The following is a 22002-nucleotide window of genomic DNA, read 5'->3' as shown; positions in this document are numbered from 1 at the left end:
TCTATTCATCTGGCCCCAGACACAATGTTAATGAAGCTACCAGTGAAAAACTTGCTTCTCAAGACATGATCAGATAGGATTCCTTCCCCCTCTTCCTCTTTTGCAAAAAATCTACCTGTTACATAAATGTTGCTTCATAGAATCTGTTAAAAGTGAGAGGAAAATTGATGGGAGTGGAGCAGAGGATGACTTTATGACTTTTCTTTCACAAGGGAACAAGTATAATAAATCTGTTACTTCAGAAGCTTCTGTTTTATACTCCACTTTACAAAATGGGGAGAACAGAAAACTAAAATACTGTTCAGAGAATGCTCTTTTCTCAGTAGTTCGCTACTGAGTAAGTGAGTGAACAGAGTGAACAGTAAGTTCATTACTGTTGTAAATTGTAACTGCAACAAACAGTTGATGGCCAAAAGGATCTGAGCCAAGAATTTCTGATTTTCAACTCTGGTCACAAAATCTCTGAATTGGAGATCTGGACCATAAAGATCTGATTTGATCCCTTCCAGGATTTTCCCAACATGGAGACAAACACTGTGTTCAGTGCTCCTCATACCTGTTGGCATTTAGTCCTCGCCATCAATCTTGATGCTGACTCACACCCGTGCATAGGAGGACTGAAGCCCAGGGATGGTTTCAAGTTGATGAGTAGAGGATGTAGGATTTGAACTGCAGGCTCTTGACGTCAGGTGTGCATAGGGCCACAAAGCATTGTGGGAATAGATGCTGTCCCTAGGATGACATGGATCTTGCACCAAAGCACACCGTGTGGAGGTAGAGCTTGGGTTGGAGGCTAGCATGCTCTCAGTCCCTGCCCCAGTTTGGCACCTCTGTGCAGGGCACACATTGACCCAAGTCTGAAGCATAGGCTTCAGCAGTGCTACTGTAGAATAAGTAGACATTTTCCCTGGCAGGATCTGTCCTTATTCATAGCTTTTGCAGTCTTCTGTTGCATTGATTTTCTCACGATTCTGCTTTTTTGATGAGGGAGCAGACGAGGGAGCAGTAAAAGAGAATTCTCTTTCCTCTGTTAGCAGTTGTGTAGAGATTTGCTACCACATCAGGTTCTCTGTGAAGGACTAAGAGGGGCCCAATAATTTTCAACATATTTTGTATTGAACATAATATATATATATATATATATATATATATATATATATATATATATATATATATATATATATATTATTCCTTTCACAACAGAACATTTGCCCAACAGTCTGTCCTAGAATTTTGTTAGGGATCGATGCCATATTTACCAGTTTATAATTTTCAGAATCTTACTCATTGCTCTTTTCTAAAAACCGGGGAAATATTCCTCTGGTTTCTATGACCTAACAGCTATCCATTTTTTCCCACTTAGGAACCCACACCAACAATCGCTCCACAGAAACATATGTAATTGCTTTTCATTGCAGTGGGAGTAATTCACTTGGGCCTTGAAGTTGTTAAGAATACCCTTCTTTATCTCCAGCTTTTCTAGTTTGAAGATCTTGCTGAAGGTGTTACAAATTAAGCAAAATAGTGAAGTGGCTCTACTTCTGTTTTCTTAGTCTGTTTCCCCTTAACTCTCGTTTTGCTTCAGATGGCTTCTAACAATCATTTCATTTTAAATGATATGAGAAAAATCTCATTTCCCTGGCAGCGGGATCCTCTCAGTAGACCCAGTTTTGTTGGGCATTTTCACTCAGAGTGGTAGACTCAACATGGGTGAGGCTGCACGGCCACTGTCTGGCCCACTGTGGAACTTCTGTTTTGCTGAGTGGGGTGGGGCCCCGGAGGGTCAGAACTGTATCTGAAGAGAGGAGAAAAGAGACATTAATGAAGCTGGCAGAAAGGGAAGTTGTGAGCAGAAAAGAGGAGATATTTAATGGAAGATAGTATTTTTTTTTCCTCTGTGGTATATATCATATATGGTATATGATTTCCTCCTGAAATCTTTAATAAGACGACTATGCCTTAATAATGCCGTGACATCAGCTTTCTCTGGAGGATGGGACGAATTATTTACTAAGTGTGACCTCACAGTGGGAGAGGGCTGAGGAGGGGCCTGCCCTGCCATTCACAGGAAAGTCTCCCATAGGTGTGGTTTCCAGAGCCTGGGGAATGAGTAAATGATAAGTTGTAATATCCAGGAGGGCCTACCGTCCTTACAAAGAACTGTTGTAGTTACTTGTGTTTAAAAATAATATCTAGTTTATGGAAGTTACACTTTTTAAAAGCCAGTTTTCCTTTTCAATTTACAAAGCTTATTGTTCCATTAACGAATGTAATTATTTTGTATAAAATAAGACGGATTGTTGAATAATTTTAGTTCATTGGGTTTCCACCGAACATTTCAAACTACATTTACAGGTATAGTATATTTTGTTTTTAAGCATTGAAAATGTCTGAGAGGCGGCCGTGCAGGAGAATTAGGTAAGAGGTGGGAGTGTCTGGCCCTGTGGAGCAGGCTCAGCCTGGAGGGTCCCCACATGCCCAGCTCATCACGTGGACCAGGGTGTCAGGCAGCAGTGTTGGCACCCCCCTCCCCCACATCCCATCCATCCATCATTGCAACCTGCACTTCTGCCTTGTCCAAAACTTCTGGTGTTTTCCACTCCCTGCTCCTCCCTGCCCTCAGCCCCAGGTCCTCCTGAACCAGTGTGGATCACAGCTCAGCCTCCCCTTTAGACTCCAGGCCTCCAGACCCCAAAGTGGCCTCGAGTGGATCCTGTCCCTCCCTCTGGAACTTCTCTCTAGTGCCCCTGTCACTCTCAGCCATGGATGTATCTCACCCTCCCATCAGGAAAAGCAAAAGTGATGCAATCTAACCAATATATGCAATTATTTATTTATAAATTATTACATATGCCACTATACGAATATATTGGATAAATCATAAAATACATGCCAAAAAATGAAAACTGAAAAAAGAATGAAAGAAAGAGTAAATAAATATTTAAAAATACAAATAAAAAATAAAAAAAATAAAATGTCTGAGGAGCAAACTTAATCCCAGAAAATAACCCCTAATAAATTAAACTTCTAAGTACAGTAATCAGATTATATCAGACATAACAGTATTTACAAACTTAATACATTTCTGATACATCTTGCAGCTTATAGATGACAAGACCATTATGACAGGTTTCCTAAAATATTAGAAATATAGAAAATACTATATATTAGATTTAATATATTATTAAAATATTAGAAATATTTAAAAAATTTTTTTTCAACGTTTTTTATTTATTTTTGGGACAGAGATAGACAGAGCATGAACGGGGGAGGGGCAGAGAGAGAGGGAGACACAGAATCGGAAGCAGGCTGCAGGCTCCGAGCCATCAGCCCAGAGCCTGACGCGGGGCTCGAACTCACGGACCGCGAGATCGTGACCTGGCTGAAGTCGGACGCTTAACCGACTGCGCCACCCAGGCGCCCCCTTTTTTTTTTTTTTTTTTAATTTTTTTTTTCAACGTTTTTTATTTATTTTTGGGACAGAGATAGTTTTTTTAAAAATTTTTTTTCAACGTTTTTTATTTATTTTTGGGACAGAGATAGTAAAATATTAGAAATATTTTAAATGACAATCACTCAAACATTATCTTGTACTTCACACTAAGATAATACATGTACATACATGCTATGTGTTTGATTTACTTTGAGGCCTCTCCACTTACTTTCTTTCCAGGACTGGTTATTCAACTAAGGGAACAGATTGACCATCTCTTGGTCTTGGGGAGCAGGCGTCCTTGGCCTTGCGCAGAGCATGTTTTCTGGGCATTTTTCAGCTAAAGCACTTGATGAGCTCCAGTCTGTGTCTGCTGCCTGCTTGGGTCCTGCACTGCCTGTTATTCTTGCCGGGCCTTCAGCCCCAGTCCATAGTCCTTTTAATAACATCGCATTGCATCCAGCATTCCTCCCGTGCTTCTGTAAGGGTGTCACTCTGATGACAGGAGTGACAATGCTCGAAGGTGCCATTGGAGCTCTGGGAACCCTGAGCCAGAGCCATTCCTCACGTAGGCAGAGAATGTTGTTTTCAGACGTACGCTGGGGGAAGCAGAAACAATGAAGTCTTCTTACGCAGACTGTTATGTGCTACTCACTCATTGTAGGAAACTAATTAGTTTTACTTGAGCTTAAATGGCTTGTCGTTTTGAATATGAGTACTGTTTAATATATGCTTAATTCATAATGTGTTTCTTTTATGACTGGTGAAAAAAAAATGGGAATTTAGAATACCCTGGAAATTAATTATATTACTCTTGAAATGAGTGGTAATGCTTACGTTAGTGACTTTTGGCCTTACACCCAGTTTTTTTTTTTTTAAGTTTATTTATTTATTTTGAGGGAGAGAGCTAGAGAGGGAGCAGGGGAAGGGCAGAGATAGGGAGAGAGAATCCTAAGCAGGCTCTGTGCTGTCAGTGTTGAGCCTGATGTGGGGCTCAAACTCATGAACCATGAGATCATGACCTCAGCCAAAATCAAGAATTGGACACTTAACCGACTGACCCACCCAGGTGCCCCTACATCCTGTTTTTTGAACAAAGTAAAGATATTAAGCAGGTGATGTGTGTGTGTGTATATATGTATGTTTATTAAAATATATAATATATGTGTACGTATACATACATCATATACGTACATACATAATGATGGGTATATTTGGTATTTTAGTGAAATATTTTAATATTTTATAAATAAGTCTAGATTTTAATGTATTTTTTTTTAATTTTTTTTTTTTTAACATTTATTTATTTTTGAGACAGAGAGAGAGTATGAACAGGGGAGGGTCAGAGAAAGAGGGAGACACAGAATCTGAAACAGGCTCCAGGCCCTGAGCCGTCAGCACAGAGCCTGACGCGGGGCTCGAACCCACAGACCGCGAGATCATGACCTGAGCCGAAGTCGGCCGCTTAACCGACTGAGCCACCCAGGCGCCCCAAGTCTAGATTTTAAAGTAAAGTTATATTCCTCATTAAGTATACAATTAGTATCTTGATTTTTTTACATTATAAAAATTTAAACATTATTACACGTAATTTCTAAGCATCATTTTAAACTTTTTTTTTAATGTTTATTCATTTTTGAGAGACAGAGACAGAGCGTGAGCTGTCCCCACAGAGCCCAATATGGGGCTCAAACACACAAACCTTGAGATCATGACCTGAGCTGGACGCTTAACTGACTGAGCCACCCAGGTGCCCCATAAGCATCATGTTAAATGATTGCATAGTTTACTTAACTGCTCTTTAATGTGTTTCTAGATTGTCTCTGCTTTCTTTTTAACTGTCATGAGCATCTCTGTTTACAGAGAGTATTTATTATTTGTGATTATTTTCTTAGGCTGGATTTCCAGAAATGGAATTACTGGGTCATGGGTAGGAATATATTTAAGATTCCAGTTACATATACTGCCAAATTGCCTTCCCAAAAGTTTGTACTAGTTTACTAGCTACTAGCAAATCTATTACAAATGTTATATCTCTGTTTATTGGAAAGTCTTTTTTTTGATGATCATGATTAACTACAAATATTTATTCCTCTTTGGTGTTTCTTTTCCACAAGTATTTTCTTTTTCTTTTTCTCTTTGTTTTTCTTTTTCTTTTTTAGAGAGAGAGCACGCCAGTGGGGGAGAGGGGCAGAGGGAGAGAGAGAAAGAATCTTAAGCAGGGTCCATGCTCAGCACAGAGCCCAACGTGGGTCTTGATCCCATGTCCCTGGGATCATTACCTGAGCCAAAATTAAGAGTCGGATGCTCAACTGACTGAGCCACCCAGGCACCCCAACATAAATTCTTTTAAGGTAGAAAAATCTATTGGATATTTAAACTACTTCTGGGGGTGCCTGGGTGGCTCAGTTGGTTGAGTGTCCAACCCTTGATTTCAGCTCTAGTCATGATTTCACGGTTTGAGCCACATCGAGCTCTATGCTGACAGCACAGAGCCTTCTTGGGGTTCTCTCTGCTCACGCACATACACTCTTTCTCTCAAAATAAGTAAATAAACTGCAAAAAAAAAAAAAGAATTTTTGTTGTTAAAGTCTTTATTTCACGTGGAGTTTATTTCAGTATATGGAATTGGATGAGGGGGCCTTTTTTTCTGCCTGACTTACTACCCAGTTTGCCTAATCCTTTCCCAATTTTATTTGATTGATTTTTTGATTTTTTTTTTAATATATGTAGGTTTTATTTCTGGGTTGTCTACTCTGGTTTGTTGTTCTGCTTGTCTGTGTTTCCACCACTGCCACACTGTTTAAATAATATAGTATCTGATAGGCGTAATCCCCCCTCCGGATTCTTCTGCAAGTGTTCTTTGTAATGCTTGCCTGTTTGTTCTTTCAGATTAACTTTGGAATACTTATGTTGAATTTACAAATTATTTTGGGAAAAACTGGGTATTTAAACATGTTTAGTCATCCCAGTCAAGCACATGGCATGGCCTGTGTATTTACTCAAATCTTACTTTTCATATTTCTCACAGAATTTTCTAGTTTTCTTTAAATAGGTCATACGCATTTTTCATTATGGTTATTACTACTTATTTTATAGTTTGTGTTTTCATCTCCTTTTTCATGTTTTTGGACTGATGACACCTGGTATTTTGATTTTGTGTATCCTGTGTTCACTCACTTTTAAATTAAATCTGATAGTTTCCCCTGTGATTCTACATCATCCAAAAATAAATATTTTATTATCTTCCTTTGTAATATTTAAGTGGCGGTGTCTGTCTCATGTCTTTTAGCATTGCCCTGAATTTCCTGAAAATTTTTGCAAGAACAAAACATTTTAAATGACAAAACAGTAAAATTTTAAATGAGTAAAAATGTATTGAATGTTGATAGCGGCATGATGTGCTTGAAGTCTTACAGACATTCCACAGAACTTTTATTAAACAGCACCTTTTGACACAACCTGGTTTTCTTGCACTGCTGTTTAAATTTACTAAGAGCACATAGTGGTTTAACCTGGGATCTCATGCAGCTTGCTCTCCTGACTGAAGGATCAGTCAATGAGGGGTTTTTAAATCTGAACCTGGCCACTGGAACTTTTGCATGTTGTCATGTCTTGAAAAACTACAAATGCTTTTGCAAACCTCCTTTGCATTCTTTGAGTCTCTGAGACATAGTTTACATTTCTCAGCTGTAGTCATTCCTAAGTACTACACAATGGGCCACATGATGCAGTTGTTACTAGTCCAGGCAAAACCATAAAAACAAAAACAAAAACAGGTAAAATATGTTTTTCATAATCTGAATTTATTCTGCTTAAAGAATTGCTCTTTTTCTGAAACAGTGGCTTTCCTTCTCTGTATAAACTATAGATATATGCTAGGCTTTGTACTCTAGAAGCATAAGATGCTTTTTTTCTTTTCCCCCAAATATTCTTAGATGCCAAAATAAAAGGTTGACAATTCTAGGTCAGTTCTTTGCTTTCCTCCCTCCACTTCTTTTTTTAATTTACTGGCCCAAGGCTGAAAAGAAAAGCTGATTGTTGATCAGGTTTTTGTTCTGGTTTTAAAGCTTGAAAACACAGGCAGTCTTGTGCTGACTGTCCTCAGCCTCACTGGGGGCATTTGCTGATAAAGAAGCAGGAAGAAGGGACAAAGCTTCACAGGCTGAAGCTCCTCCCCACAGCTTTCAGAAGTGCTCCTTTGTTTGGATTTCCATTTCCCTCCTAGTACTACCTCAGGGAGTTCCCTGACAGCCAGATGCTCAAAGGGAACTTTGTAGTGCAAGAACAGTGGCTTAAGAGTCAGGATATCTAGATCCAAGCCTGGTAGCTGCCGCTCACTTACTTACCAACCTCAGGGAAGCCTTGCTTCCATCTCTAAAAGATAACCTACAAGACACTGCATGTTGGGTTTCCTATCAAAATTGTGGGGTTTGGGGGCAGGATCCACATCAACAACAGAGCCTGAAAAGGAGCAGAGTCTGAGGAGTGAGGAGTCAGGAAAACAGTCCCATCGTGGCCAGCCTGGCAGCCCTGGAGGTGAGGGAGACACCATGCCTGAGCGAGGATCTTGTTTTGTGTCACCTACTGTTCACATTAAACACTTTTGTACAAAGCAGTACCTTCCAAGGCTGCAGTCCCAGTATGATGGAACCCTTCAGTGTTTACTAAACTTGGTGGTGAATGAGAATGGTTAGGTGAGTTCCTCCCCTGCCCTTAGCTGTCAGTCCCTTGCGCAGCCCTCCTTCCTGCCAGGCCAGATCTGCCTTCCTATATGAAGTCTCTTTATCATCTGAAAGAGAAGTGAGGGCTTAGCTACTTAGATCTCTTGGTTCTCTTTAGTTAACCCACTCCTGTGGTGTTTATCACAGGCTGTCTTGAATTGCATCCCCTTGTGTGAATGGTTCACCTCTGCTCACTTGTAAACTACCTGTGGGCACTTCTGTAGCGCCTACTGCTATGACAGCGATGCCTTATGTAATGTGGGCTTTCTGTAAAGATTTGTTGAATAAATGAATAAGCAAGACCTAATATACTACTGTAAGATAGTCGCAGAAAATACAAGTGTTTTTTCTGCCTTTCTATAGTTTGGTTTTTAGTAAATGTTATGTTACAGAATGGTAGTGTGATATTTTGATTATTGGATTAAGTTCTACCTAGCTCTGTCACTCTACTCTTGGACAACCTAGGTTTGAGTTTCTGTGCTTGAAAAGGGAAGAGACTTAAAAAAATTGGGGGGTGCAGGGTGCCTGGGTGGCTCAGTCAGTTAAGTGTCCAACTCTTGATCTTGGCTCTTGATCTCACAGTTGGTGAGATCTAGCCTCAAGTTGGACTCTGTGCTCACAGCACAAAGCCTGCTTGGGATTCTCACCCTCTCTCTCTCTGCCCCTCCCCTGCTCTCTCTTGAGTGTGTGCATGCTCTCTCTCTCTCTCTCTCTCTCTCTCTCTCTCTCTCAAAATAAATAAATTTAAAAAAAAGAAAAGAGAAGAAATAGGATAGCAGAGGTTCTCACAACTTAGTGGATAATAGTATGAAATAAGGTACTTATTAACAGTAGATGTCTTTGGGCGCCTGGCACTCAGTTGGAAGAGCATGCAACTCTTGATCTCAGGGTTGTAAGTTTGACCCCCATGTTGGGTATAGGGATTACTTAAAAATAAAATGTTAAAAAAATGTACATGGCTAGTCTCTGTCCCCTGAGATTTGCCAGGCTTGGGGTAGGGCTGAGAACCTGCAGGTTAAATCTAACCCCCAGATGCTCCAAAGAGCACCTATTGAGAACTAATAAAGAAGGTGATCTCTATGGTTTCTCCAGTGTTACTTTAAAAGAATACTTAAAACATTATAGACATCTATTTGTAAAATTACTTTCTTTCAAAAGATGTTTAATTTTTCCTATTGTGAGTTCAGTGCAGTGGCAAGGACAAATAATGAGCACATGCCACATACTTTAGTAGAAAAGGCATGCCTTCAAATTCTCTACAAGGAGAGAACAGTCAACAGGCTGTCCTTGTTTTAGTAAGGGATGCCCTTGGACAGCTTTGGGACTACAGACTTTTTCCCAGGAATTTTTATCTTTTAGGAATTTCCGTATTTAACATGTGTTTACTTTGTTAATAGCATTATAGTGCTGGAACATGGTTGTGACAGTGCCACCACCAAATACATGAGGCTATCAAGCTCCATGTATAACTTGTCTATTCCTTCATAAATTTGAACTGTTAATATGTTATGAGTAGAATATATCCACACATTCTAAAAGATTTATGAAAACTTACCATTCATTGAAATGCAGTTCTTTTATTGCTAGAGACTTTTTCTCTTTAAAAGAAGGAGGAGGAGGAAGGGAAAGAGGTAAAGGAGGAGAAGGAGGAGGAGAAAACCCCATCTTCACAATTAAAGCCAGAAATGAAAAAAGAAACCCTTCCTAAAAACACCTCTTTCTCTTTGTCATTTGATCCAACATTAAATGGCAGCAATAGAATAAATGATCTCGGGATTAAAAAGGAAAAAAATACCATGTCACCCCTAAAAACTTGTGCGTGGAGGGTGATAGGGAGTTAGTCACTGCAAGGAATGTATGAGATTATATTTATTTTATAATTTTTTCCTCAGTCATGATACAAAAGTTACTCTCCAATTGAGCAGCAAATATAGGTTATTTAATAAGCAAGTGTAAACAACTCAGAATAAAAAAGAACACAGAACATTCTGCATTCCCTGCATTCCCTGAGCATTTTGTGCAGAACTGTCACCAAGCCCTTCCTTAAGAACCTATCTCACCAGCTTTCCAAGTCTGCAGGAAATGGACCCAGCATTACCCTAAGTCCCAAGGCAAGCCTAGATCTTGGCAGAAATCTTTGACTTTATTAGATTCCAAATTAAATTTATTTGACAAGAATTGAAGGAAGCAGACAGATTCCTAGTGGACTTCAAGCTGTATACAGAGGTCTCCACATTTTAGCATGGAAGAAATATTTGTTAGATGTTCCTTTCTAGCAAGAACGATAGTTCTAAAACTCAAGTAGGGGCATATTTTTTCCCCATTAATTAGATCAATTCTTTCAAACAAGTATTTTATTTTTATTTTTTAAGTTTTTATTTAAATTCCAGTTAGTTACCATACATGTAATATTAGCTTTGGGTGTACAAAAGAGTGATTCATCACTTCCATACCACACCTGGTGCTCATCACAAGTGCACTCCTTAATCCTTATCACCTATTTCACCCATCTCCCTACCCACCTCCCCTCTGGAAATCATCAGTTTGTTCTCTAAAGTTAAGGGTCCATTTCTTGGTTTGCCTCTCTCTTTTTTTTCCCCTTTGCTCATTCGTTTTGTTTGTTCAATTTTACATATGAGTGAAATCACATAGTATTTGTCTTTCTCTGACTTAGCATACGATTCTGTAGCTTCATCCATGTGGTTGCTAGTGGCAAGATTTCATTCTTTTTTTGTAGCTGAGTAATATTTTATATATATATAATATATGTATGAAAAATTATATTTATATTATATATATACGTGTGTATATATATATGTATATGTATGTATACGTGTGTGTGTGTGTGTGTGTATATATATATATATATATATATATATATATATATAATTTTTTTTTGTCTTCCCAGATGTATGGTTAGGGTAAGGGTTTTATGACCAGGGTTAGGGTTAGGGTTCGGGCCAGGGTGAGAGTATATGCCTGGTATCCTACAATTTAGAGAACTCTCCAGAGGGCTCTCCAGTAGCGTTAGTTCAAACAACCATTTTAAAAGAATTCAACTGCTTTAGATATTTTTGTACTCCTTCCAGCTAAAAGTCAGTCATAGGACTGGCAGAATCAAAAGGGGCAGAAAGAAAGCAAAGACACAAGTCAGAAGGTATTACTGAGTAATGAAGTCATCACCAAGACCAAATAGGTAAGCAGCCAGCTGGTCAGATTTTGGGTCTATTTAACTTCATCTAGTTACTCTCAAAATCATCCTCTGCCAGATTTATCCAACAGGTTTTTAGGGTTATTTATTTATTTAAGTTTTGGGTTGTTTTTTTTTTTTTTTTTTTTTTAACCTTTATTGATAACCTACAGGGTCCCTCAAGCTGAATTGAACTAATGACTCTGGATTTGGGAAAGGTAATTAGAGAGGGACTTCCTCTGTTACACATGTAGGTATTGTTGTTTTTCATCTGGCCCAGCATGTTTAATCCAGACATCTCGGTCTCTTAGGAATTTCGTATTTAAACCTAGTTACAGATTTAATTTTGGTCCTGTTCCCTCTTCTGTGCATGATATCATGTGCCTCCTGGTCATTTTGTGGCCCATTTTCTTCAGTCTATTGAGTGAGTTGTTTGCCTAACAATTTAGAATGAAAGTCACAAAATCATTTTTAGAAAGGTTATTAATGTCCCTAAAATCTCCATGCACTCCCAGAGAGTCTTTTATTGTTGATACTGGTAATGAGGACATGAGAATCATTTCATGTTTTTGATCTGCCTTGTAGTCTAGCTTTGAGCCTACTGACGTCCTTTCTCCTCTTCCCCCAAACCAAAACACAAACAAACAAAACATATAGTAAAAATTCAAGCCCCAGTGCTTGCTGGTGGGGAGATTGTGTTAGTGAGGGGCTTACTTGGTCTCTTTAGTCAGTGCACTGGAGCAATTTAAGGTTAGCTTGGGCTAATGCTATGAAATATGATGCAAAACACTATTTCATAGTCCAAAAACACTTTTTTAAAAGTCATTTAGTTGACTTTCTGGAAATTACTACTGAATATCCACACAGCTTCCTGAATAGAGGTGAAAAGTTTCTATCCAAAGTATGGGTCAAATTTGAATATGATATAACACACGATGAACATTAGTTGGATTTGGTCTTAATTAATAGATGTGATCCTATGTCTTTCAGTTAATATTATCCCAGATTAGAGAGAGAAATAAACCAGCTAGAAAGAGTAAATTACTTGCCCAGTGTTCAACAGTGAGAGCAAAAGGATTTGAACTCAGGTAATGAAGCTGTAAGCTTCTCCTACACTGGACTACCTGCCTCCAAATGGCACACCAAACCATGGACAAGGACATTTAGTATTATCACAGCTTTGGTTTTAGAGACAAAGCAAAAACCAAAGAAACAGAAAATTCTGAATGTGCATATACAGAAAAATGGTGGAATAAGTTGTAACATATTATATCAAGAAAAAATTATTGAAGATATAGTGGAAGAGGACAGCAATAAATATAATAAAAGCTTGAGTAATTTTGAAATTTACTTTATATTTGTGAGAAACAATTGTTTTCTTAAGGCAATACTCAACATACTTCAAAGTAGCTACCAAGATGAAGGTATTTTTCACTATCATTAGGATACATTCATTAATATTATCACTTGGTCCAAACCACACATACAAGAGTACACTTCTGGTGTCACAATTCTGTTGTTGTTAAAGTCCTAGCAGGTCAGAGGAGTGGGATTTTCTTCTTTCTTTCTTTCTTCTTCTTCTTCTTTTTTTTTTTTATGTGTATTTCCCTGATGAATAATGATGTTGAGTCCCTTTGCACATGCCTATTGGCCATTTGTATGTGTTCTTTGGGAAAATGTCTATTCACACCTTTTGCTCATTTTAAATTTCATTTAATTTTATTTATTTAATTTATTTATTTATTTTAATTATTGAAGTATAGCTTCAGGAGAGTAGGATTGATGGTGATTATGATAAGATTGCCATCTCTGAGAAGGACATTTCCTAGAATTTCCGGACTGAGCTTTTTTTTTTTTTTTTAAGTTTTTATATAAATTCCAGTTAGCATACATACAGTGTAATACTAGTTTCAGGCATACAGTATAGTGATTTGGCACTTCCATACCTAACCCGGTGCTCATCATAAGTGCCCTCCTTAATCTCCATCACCTATTTAACACATCCCCCCACCCCTATACTGAGCTTTTAAACCACTATAAAAACTGAACTGATTGTATCATTAATACAGCATTAGAAATAGAAACCTATGAAAATATTTGAAAGAAAAAAAATACCACCAACAGATCTGGCCCACAGGTCTTGGCTCTGGGGAGGCTCCTGGAGGCAGCTGTCAGGGAAAATGCAGGTGGTCTGAACATGGGCGCAGACAACTAAAGGAGGGGACAGACAAACCTTGAGACTTCTCATCAGTGTCTTCCCAGCCTCAAGACAGTGTGCTGCCTTTCTTAGAAGTTTCTTCCCCACAAACACTGTGTCTGATACTCTCTTTATCCTATTTTAACCACTTGTGTGCAGATGTATGCAGGGGAGAGGAGCCAGGGGGGTAGTGTGGGCATTAACTAACGTGAAGGTGGTGTTTTCTCCTATACTAATTGCAGGCCTACCCTGCCTCCTAAATCAGCTTCCCTGCTGGTCTAGGCAGAATGGGAATATTATACAAGCAAACGTGGATACAAATACATACAAAAGGGAAATAATTTTTTTATTTGAGCTGTTTGCATGCATGATTAGAAATTATACAGAGCTATGGAACTCTAAAATTGTAGGGATGGCTTTTAAAGAATGCCTCTAGAGACTTCCCTTTTTTTTGCAGATTTATTTCTGTTCTAAGGACAGATTGTTGTACATTCTAAGGACAGACAGTGAACATGGTCTGTTTTTCTAAAATGAGATTATATCTGAATGATCTGACGTACAAAAATGAAGTGTTTATTTGAGAATATATGTTACTTCCAAGGAATTCATAATGGTTCTCTTGGGGCAAAGTCCAGAGCTTAATGATGGAAATCAAGTTAGTTAGTTTATTTATTTTAATGTTTATTTATTTTTTGAGAGAGAGAAAGATGCACAGAATGCAAACAGGGAGGGGCAGGGAGAAAAGGGGAGACACAGAATCCGAAGCAGGCTCCAGGCTCTGAGCTGTCAGCACAGAGGCCAACACAGGGTTCGAACCCACAAACCATGAGACCGTGACCTGAAGTCAGACGCTTAACTGACTGAGCCACCCAGGCACCCTGAGATCAAGTTAGTTTAGATTGCACTTGACTAGTCACTGTTAACCAACTTTTAAAAAACTGCACTTAACTATGGAGAGCAAACTGATGCTTAGCAGAGGGAAGGTGGGTAGGGGATGGGTTAAATAGGTAATAGGGATTAAGAAGGGCACTTGTGATGAGCACCGGGTGTTGAATCACTCTTTTGTACACCTGAAACGAATATAACATGTATGGTAATTAACTGGAATTTAAATAAAAACTTAAAAAAAAAACTATACTTTTAGGGAAGACAGTCAAACTGTCTTTTTTTTTTTAGTGAAAAAAGTGTAAATATTATTTTTAAAGACATAATCATACATTTTATGTCCTTGAGTCAAATATTAAGGCAAATGTTCTAAAATCTTTTGCATCTGTCATTGCTTTACATGGAAGTATAAAAACAGTGAATCAGATCTGAATTAGTAAGGATTAGGTGTAGTAGAATGCTGCTGTTATCAGAGCTGCAAAGTAAACTGATGTCACACAGAAAATTGTAACAGAAATGAGGAGAAACTGAATGGACTTCAAACTTAACTGAAATACTTCCATTTTGTGACTTAAGAATTCTAGTTACTTAAGGCTTCACTGTGTTCTCATAAGTGTTTGATGTAAGCACTTGCGAGGTGGTATTGAGCTATCACAGGAAAAAGATGATTTCAGGCTTCAGACCAGAGGGTCTGGTTTCTCAGGTTCGTATTCACAGCTTGGCCGGGTATTACACTGCCCTTGCATTCTTCGGAAAAATGAGGGGCTGTAGCAGTCCACGTCGTTTTTACTCATTTCAGTCTTCTCAGCTGTGTAGGTCCTGGTAGAAAGTGTTTCGTCTTATCCAGGAGTGTGAACAACCTACCTTTCTTCTTGTAGAGCAACGCTGCCCACTAGTATTTTGCACACTGTTCACTATGGCTGCCACTCGTAACACGTGACTGTGAGTCGCTTGAAATGTGCCTTGATTGTGTCTGAGGAACAGGATTTCTAATTTCATATCATTTTAATTAATTTAATAGTCACATGGGGCTAGTGGCTGCCACATTGGACGGCACAGGTACAGAGTTTTGGGTGAAGTAATGGCCTTTTGCCATTGGAGATGCAGCCCACAGGGAAGATGGTAACACTTTCCTCACAAAGGCAGAACCAGAACCCACAACCTGGACTGGGGGCAGAGTTTATGGACTTGTACATAGCATCTCCAGGAAAATGTAGTCCTCAGATACTTGCACGAGTGTTTTGCTTTAGGAATTCCTGTAGCAGGTGGAAAAGGGGACTCCACTAAGTTAATAAGGTCAGCAGCAACTTTCAACTGCAACAAGGTACTTGAGTGAAATAAAATCAAACCAATGAAAATTAAGTTGAAATTACCCTTTAAAAACCTCCCAGGTTGTTGAAGGCACAGTACAGGCTAGAGGCATGCCTTCATCTCCTTCTGTGGATGGGCACGGTGCCTCTTACAGCGGCACACTTACTGGGGAAGGGTGCAAAGTTTGCTTGAAGTCCCCAGTGAGTTCCTAAGCTTAGATTTCCTACTCCTTATTGGGGTCTGCTACATGACTGACGGATGTGGGCACGAGGGGAGTGGGTCTATATTTAAAAGAAGAAATCCTTGTAGAATTGATCTCATCATTCCGTCAGATGAGGTTTTGCTTACTACAACCCAAGAAAGATGCAGATATGCAATAAATGTGACTTTCCACTGAGGAAGAGAAGGAACATCTAACAACTTTTAAAAATCATTTTAAATGGTATTATTTGTTTCTTATAATCCTGAACTCTGTCTTTACCCAGATGGTTCTACTTTATGTTTATGCATGTCAAAATCAATCAGGCAACACTTTTCACATGACGTGTGTGTGTGTGTGTGTGTGTGTGTGTGTGTGTGTGTGTGTTATTAGAAGCATCCAGTAACACTTGTAATATTGATACCACTGTGCATTCAGGTTGTGGTGTTTAAAAGCCATTCCTCATTAAATAAGGAACTAGACTTCTTTGTCTCAAAAGCTCACAGTCAAGTTTGCAGACAAAAATGTGAAATTCTATATTTGCTTAAAACAGTGGTTTTGCTAGTTTGTACTTGTTTTAGGGAATGCCATTAACATGGATTTTTTAGTAATGCCATTGCATCAGCCCAGAAAGAATAGAGACAACGATTCGCTGAGGTTTCTCTTATTTCATAATAGGGGGGATTCCTGTTTTCACCCGGGCATTGTCCCTCTGACTGCCGTCTGTGGCAGGCTTGTCTCACAGTTGACGATGCCAATCCTGATGGTGTCCTGTGACTGAGATAAGCTGTTTGTGAGGTTGGCGCTCCCCACCCCCACCCCCCCCACCCCCTGCCACTGCTGTGTGGACCAAGTTCCAATGATCCAAGTGCCTGATTGATTCCGACAGAGCACAGTGGGGCCTTCACGGGGTTCTCTGCAGCCTCAGCCCTGACACGCTCCCTGCTGTCACCCTGCAGGTCTTTTTTGCCTGTCACCCTCCTCAAAGAGAAAGGACACACGTTACCTCTGAACAGACCCTCCTTGTTTTATTAATGTGGTCGTCCCTCTGTTACTGTTATTTTGGTGTGATGGTGGTGACAGGCATAAATGGGAAACCTGAAAGAGAACATGCAGTATCGTCTGTGTCTAAACACCAAACCGCGTGACTGAGAAGATCCCTGTGGGCTGTACATTTTGGGGGAGAGGATGAGGAGGAGGAAGTGGAGGAGGTGTGAGAGAAGAAAACTGTTTTTCTTTCTGTCCCTTAGTTTTTTAATTTCGATTTTTTAACCTACTAGGTAGGAGCTCTGTCTAATGCTCTACTTTGTGCAATGTCAAATGTTTTTCTTGTTCTCAGCAAAATAAAAAGTTACGATCTGCCTTCCATTTACACCACAAAGATTTCTAGATTTATCTGGAGAAAAATACCTATTTGTTACAACCCCTAAGAAGTCCACCAAAGCCACAAAGCCCAGGGTCTCATCTAGGCAAGTGGAGTCAGCTGAAAGAAAAGGAGTGCCCATGCTTGAAATCTACCAGATGAGAATATGAAAACTTGAAACTGACAAAGAGTATCAAGTATAGAAAATATTGCCATGATCATAAGTGAATAGTCCTCTACGTTTTCTTTACGTTTCTGACTTGATTCCAAAAAAGAAACTGATTCATGACAACAAACAGTTTGCTCTTATACCAAGAAGTATGGCAGGCCATGCTGGGGTCTGGGGAGCAGGGTCCCAAAGAGTAAATTCCTGCAGCAGGGCCTTGGTGATCTTCTTCCGCAAGGTGTTTCCAGCACCTGGATTTGCTGGTTTTGGCTGCGAGGGATGTCACCTTTGAATTTGGGAACAAGTAATATCCAGAATTAGCATTTTATTTCTTATTGAAGTATAGTTGATATACAGTGTTGCATTAGCTTTAGTGTACAACAGTGATCTGGCAAATCTGTACCTTACTCAGTACTCCCCATGGTGGGTATAGTCACCATCTGTCACCTTACACACCACTATTACAGTATTATTCACCATAGTCCTTACGCTGTACTTTTCATCACCATGACTTATTTTGTAACTGCAAGTTTCTACTGCTTAATCCCCTTCACCTATTTGCCCCTCTCCCCACCCGCCTCTTATCTGGCAACCGCCAGTTTGTTCTCTGTATTTATGAGTCTGTTTGTTCATTTGTTTTGTTTTCTAGATTCCACATATAAGTGACATCATGTAGTATTTGTGTTTCTTTGATTAATTTCGCTTAGCATGATACTTTCTAGGCGCATCTGTGTTGTCACTAATGGCAGGTTCTCATTCTTTTTTATGGCTGAGTAATAGCCCATTTATATACATACCACATCTTCTTTATCCATTCATCTGTCGGTGGACACTTACATTGCTTCCATAGCGCGGCTATTATAAATAATGCTGCAATAAACACAGGGGTGCATATATCTTTTTGAATTAGTGTTTTCATTTTCTTTGGGTAAATACCCAGTAGTGGAATTACTGGGTTGTATGGTAGTTCTAGTTTTAATTTTATGAGGAACCTCCATATTGTTCTCCCCAGGAGTTGCACCAGTTTACATTCCCACCAGCAGTGCATGAGGGTTCCCCTTTCTCTGCATCCTCACCCAACACCTGTTATTCCTTGTTTTTTTGACACTAGTCTTTCGGACTAGTATGAGGTGATAGCTATCTCATTGTGGTTTTCATTTGCATTCCTCTGATGATGAGTGACGTTGAGCATCTTTTCATGTGTGCGTTGGCCATCTGTATGTCTTCTTTGGAAAAATGTTCAGGTCCTCTGCCCATTTTTAATCTGATTTTTTTTTTTGTGTGTCGAGTTGTAGTTTTGTTTTTATTTCAGATATTAACCCCTTATTGTATATATCATTTGCAAATACCTTCTTTTATCCAGTAGGTTGCCTTGTTGTTTTGTTAATGGTTTCTTCAGAATTATTTTAAACCTGAAAGATAGAGGGACTCTCTCAGAGGTGTTTAGTATATCTGGCAAAATACAGTGAGTTGGTCTATTCAGTAAGAGTTTTTTTTTTTTTTTTCTAAATAGATATCAAAAGAAATGCTGAGAGCTGCTTGAAATTTCCCAAGTTCATGCTACTCTCAGGACAGAGCGTCACCCATCACCCACAGGTGGCCCCTGTGTATGTGCTCATAGAATGACATGGCCTCTGCAGTTTCCTGCGGCATCCATTTCTCCTGGAAGGTCCATTTGAGATGCAGCTTTGAACCTCAGAAATGACTGTTGAAATGACTGGTGTTCACATCTGCTTGTTAAGGATGAGACATCCGTGGGACTCAGCCCCCTATCGCAAAGTATCAGCTTTCTCCATATCTGAAATATGTTTTTGTTATACTGTCCTTGAATTGTGTTTTTTTTTTTTTTTATTTTCTGTTCTAGCCTGTGCTTTCATCTTTGTTTTATATTTTCAATTGGAATTTGAGTTCAAGGCACTCCATAATCATCTCTGATTGAGATACAGTAAGATTTAAATGTAAAAATTTTTTTAGTTCTAGAGAAAATAAAGAATAAAAGGACATTCCTACATAATCTAGGATAGTACAAGTAATTCTGCATTTATGCTTACCATATAAATACCTCTTTAACCCTAGAGTTTGTAAGAGAAATAACCAGTAGGGCCAAACATGATTCAAATTGAAAGCTAAGTGCTGTTACTGAGTCCTTCAGCTGACAGCCTCCTGGACCCCACTGTGTTCATCATTGTTCTGTTCCCTTCGCATAAGGTTTGTTCTCTCACAGAGGACCCTGTTAACCACCTGCCTTCCTTTCCACAGCTGTGAGCCGCTGTACATTCAGACCTACCCTCCTTCAAAATACCTCAGAAAATAGAGATGCATTTTTTTAAGTTTATTTATTTATTTTGAGAGAGAGAGAGTGAGCAGGGTTGGGTCAGAGAGAGAGGGAGAGAGAGAATCCCAAGCAAGCTCTGCACTGTCAGCACAGAGCCCAGTGTGGGGCTCGAACTCATGAACCGTAAGATTATGACCTGAGCCAAAATCAAGAGTCAGATGCTCAACGGACTGAGCCACCCAGGCGCCCCTAGAGAAGCATTTCTAGGGCTTTTCATTCAGAGAAGCGGCACGAGAACTCAATAATTGTTTATTAACCTTTCTGGTTCACTTTCCTCATGTCTCATAGCAAGAAATCCAGTCAAATATTTTTCCACAGTTTGGTTAGCTAAGGTTTCAGTGATGTATTCTTGAATAAGAAGCCACCCCAGAAATGAGTGGCTTATTTATTATTCCCTCTCTCAGTTCTGGTTCTGTGAGCTAGTGGCTCTCACCAGGGGTCTGTCACAGAACTGCAGTCAGATGGTATTTGGTCTGGACTCCTGTGAATGCTCAGCTGGTCTGTATGTCCAGGATGGCTTCTTGGTGTGTGTGTCTGGTGCCTCAGCTGTGGTGGCTGGGCCAGCGGGGGGCCGACTGGCACCTCTCTCCAGGCTGCTTTCCCATGTGACTGGTGTGCATTTCCTCATGAGGGAGCCTTTCGGTAGTTGGGCTTCTCCCACGGCTGGCTAGCAAGCAAGGGTTCCAAGGGACTCAGGTGGAAGTTGCAAGGCTTCTTGGGAATCCAGTCTCAGAAGTCCCCACGGCTTCCACTTCTGCTGCATTCTAGGGGAAGGGACTGCAGGGGGTAAATGTGGGAGGTCTTGCTCTCCATGAGAACAGTAGAAGTTGAGGGTGTCATCTTGAAGATTAGCTACAGCAGCCAGAAAACCCACTATATATATGTCCACATTTTATAATGTTTTGCACTTTTATTAAAATCTTCGACTTTTACTGTTACTCTCACAGTATTTGAAGTGTCCCTTTTGGGCCTCATTTTCTGCTTTGCATCCTTTTTTAGAAGTGTATGGGAAATAACCTAAAAGTTGAGTAAATGAACCTTAAACTGCAGACCAGCTTCAATGACCAGCTGTAAATGAATGTCCAGTGTCTCCTTTAGAGGAGTATCTTTCATTTCCTTTGTCTAGTAAAAATACTGCGAGTATTCAGGGGAAACTCTTGGAAATGCCTCCTCCTGGCTACTCAAACCAGTATTTGAGGAGGTGGCTGGAGAAGGCCCAGCTGGAGGAGGAAAGCCCTTGATCTCCAGGGCTGGCCACAACTGAGTTCCCTTGTGACTTGGGCAAGTTATCACACATGCACAACCTTGGTTCCTCTCTTTGTCTGAATAGATCAGCCAATAAACTTGTAGGTTGTATTATTTTCCCCATTCTTTCTTCTCCTCTTTGCATTTGCCCTCAATTTAAAATTGTTCTCTCTAGTCTTTGAGCAGGTGTAGGTCGGCTTGTGTTTGGCTGCAGGGTCTTGGAAGCACAGGATGCCTTCCTGAGGCAGAACTTGTTAGGTTTCCTCACATCCCTGTGAGGGACAGTTCCCCTAACAGGAATTGATAAGGGCACGTTATGTAAAATCTGGAGGGCAAGCCTTTCCCTTTTAGGTCAACATTCAGCCGCAAGCTAAAAGGGCTAATCAACAGAAGCATTTTCTGTGTTCATTCCAGAGAATTTCCCAGGGGCACAATAAATCGAGCCTGCCTGTTTACAGGAACATGGTTATTTAACAAGCTAGTCTCCAAAGCTTAAGAGTCTTTGGTTTCATCCAATCTAACCCAACTTGCTAAATTTGTGAGATTCATCACTGTCTACCCTGTTCCTCTATGTATTGTAAGATAATTTTGCATACTTAATATATAAACGGTTTTTACACACAAGACCCATGTTACATTTATTACAGAACTGTTTTAAAGTTTCATGTCTCTCTTTTTTCATCTTTCACCTGTGTTTCAATCCTGTCTCTAATCTGCCCACTGGTATTTCCAGTTAGCTAATTAAACTTATTTACACATTCATTCATTGGATCATTTATTCAGTAAATGTTATTTTTCATACCTGTGCGGGCTGTATAAATATTATATCAGAAAGGTGGTAGGACAGCATACTGCCTTCAACTTGCTGGAGCCTAGGCATCTTTGGCCAAGGCAAGTCAGTAGTGCCACACAGTGAGCTTCATAATCATTTGGTGTCAAGACAGTGCCCATTTG

General features: G+C 39.6%; 1 protein-coding gene and 2 long non-coding RNA genes across 6 annotated transcripts in view; 2 read left to right on the top strand and 1 right to left on the bottom strand.

Moving 5' to 3' along the window:
* Positions 1–22002, top strand: part of TJP1 (tight junction protein 1) — a 249209-nt gene that overhangs the window by 75243 nt on the left and 151964 nt on the right. The window lies entirely within an intron of this gene.
* LOC147580372 (uncharacterized) overlaps positions 1–22002 on the top strand; it is a 52566-nt gene that overhangs the window by 3127 nt on the left and 27437 nt on the right. The window lies entirely within an intron of this gene.
* LOC147580373 (uncharacterized) lies at positions 1384–3854 on the bottom strand. The gene is made up of 2 exons (XR_015252834.1): positions 3623–3854; positions 1384–1795 (listed from the first exon to the last, which is right to left on the bottom strand). It is a non-coding gene; the product is annotated as an uncharacterized LOC147580373 (long non-coding RNA).

The sequence above is a fragment of the Puma concolor genome, chromosome B3 (genome assembly GCF_028749965.1).
Source record: "Puma concolor isolate L17-30 chromosome B3, mPumCon1.1.hap2, whole genome shotgun sequence".
In the NCBI taxonomy this organism is placed as follows: Eukaryota; Metazoa; Chordata; class Mammalia; order Carnivora; family Felidae; genus Puma; species Puma concolor.
Note: the sequence above shows the minus strand (reverse complement) of the source record. Positions and strands in the feature narration are given on the sequence as shown.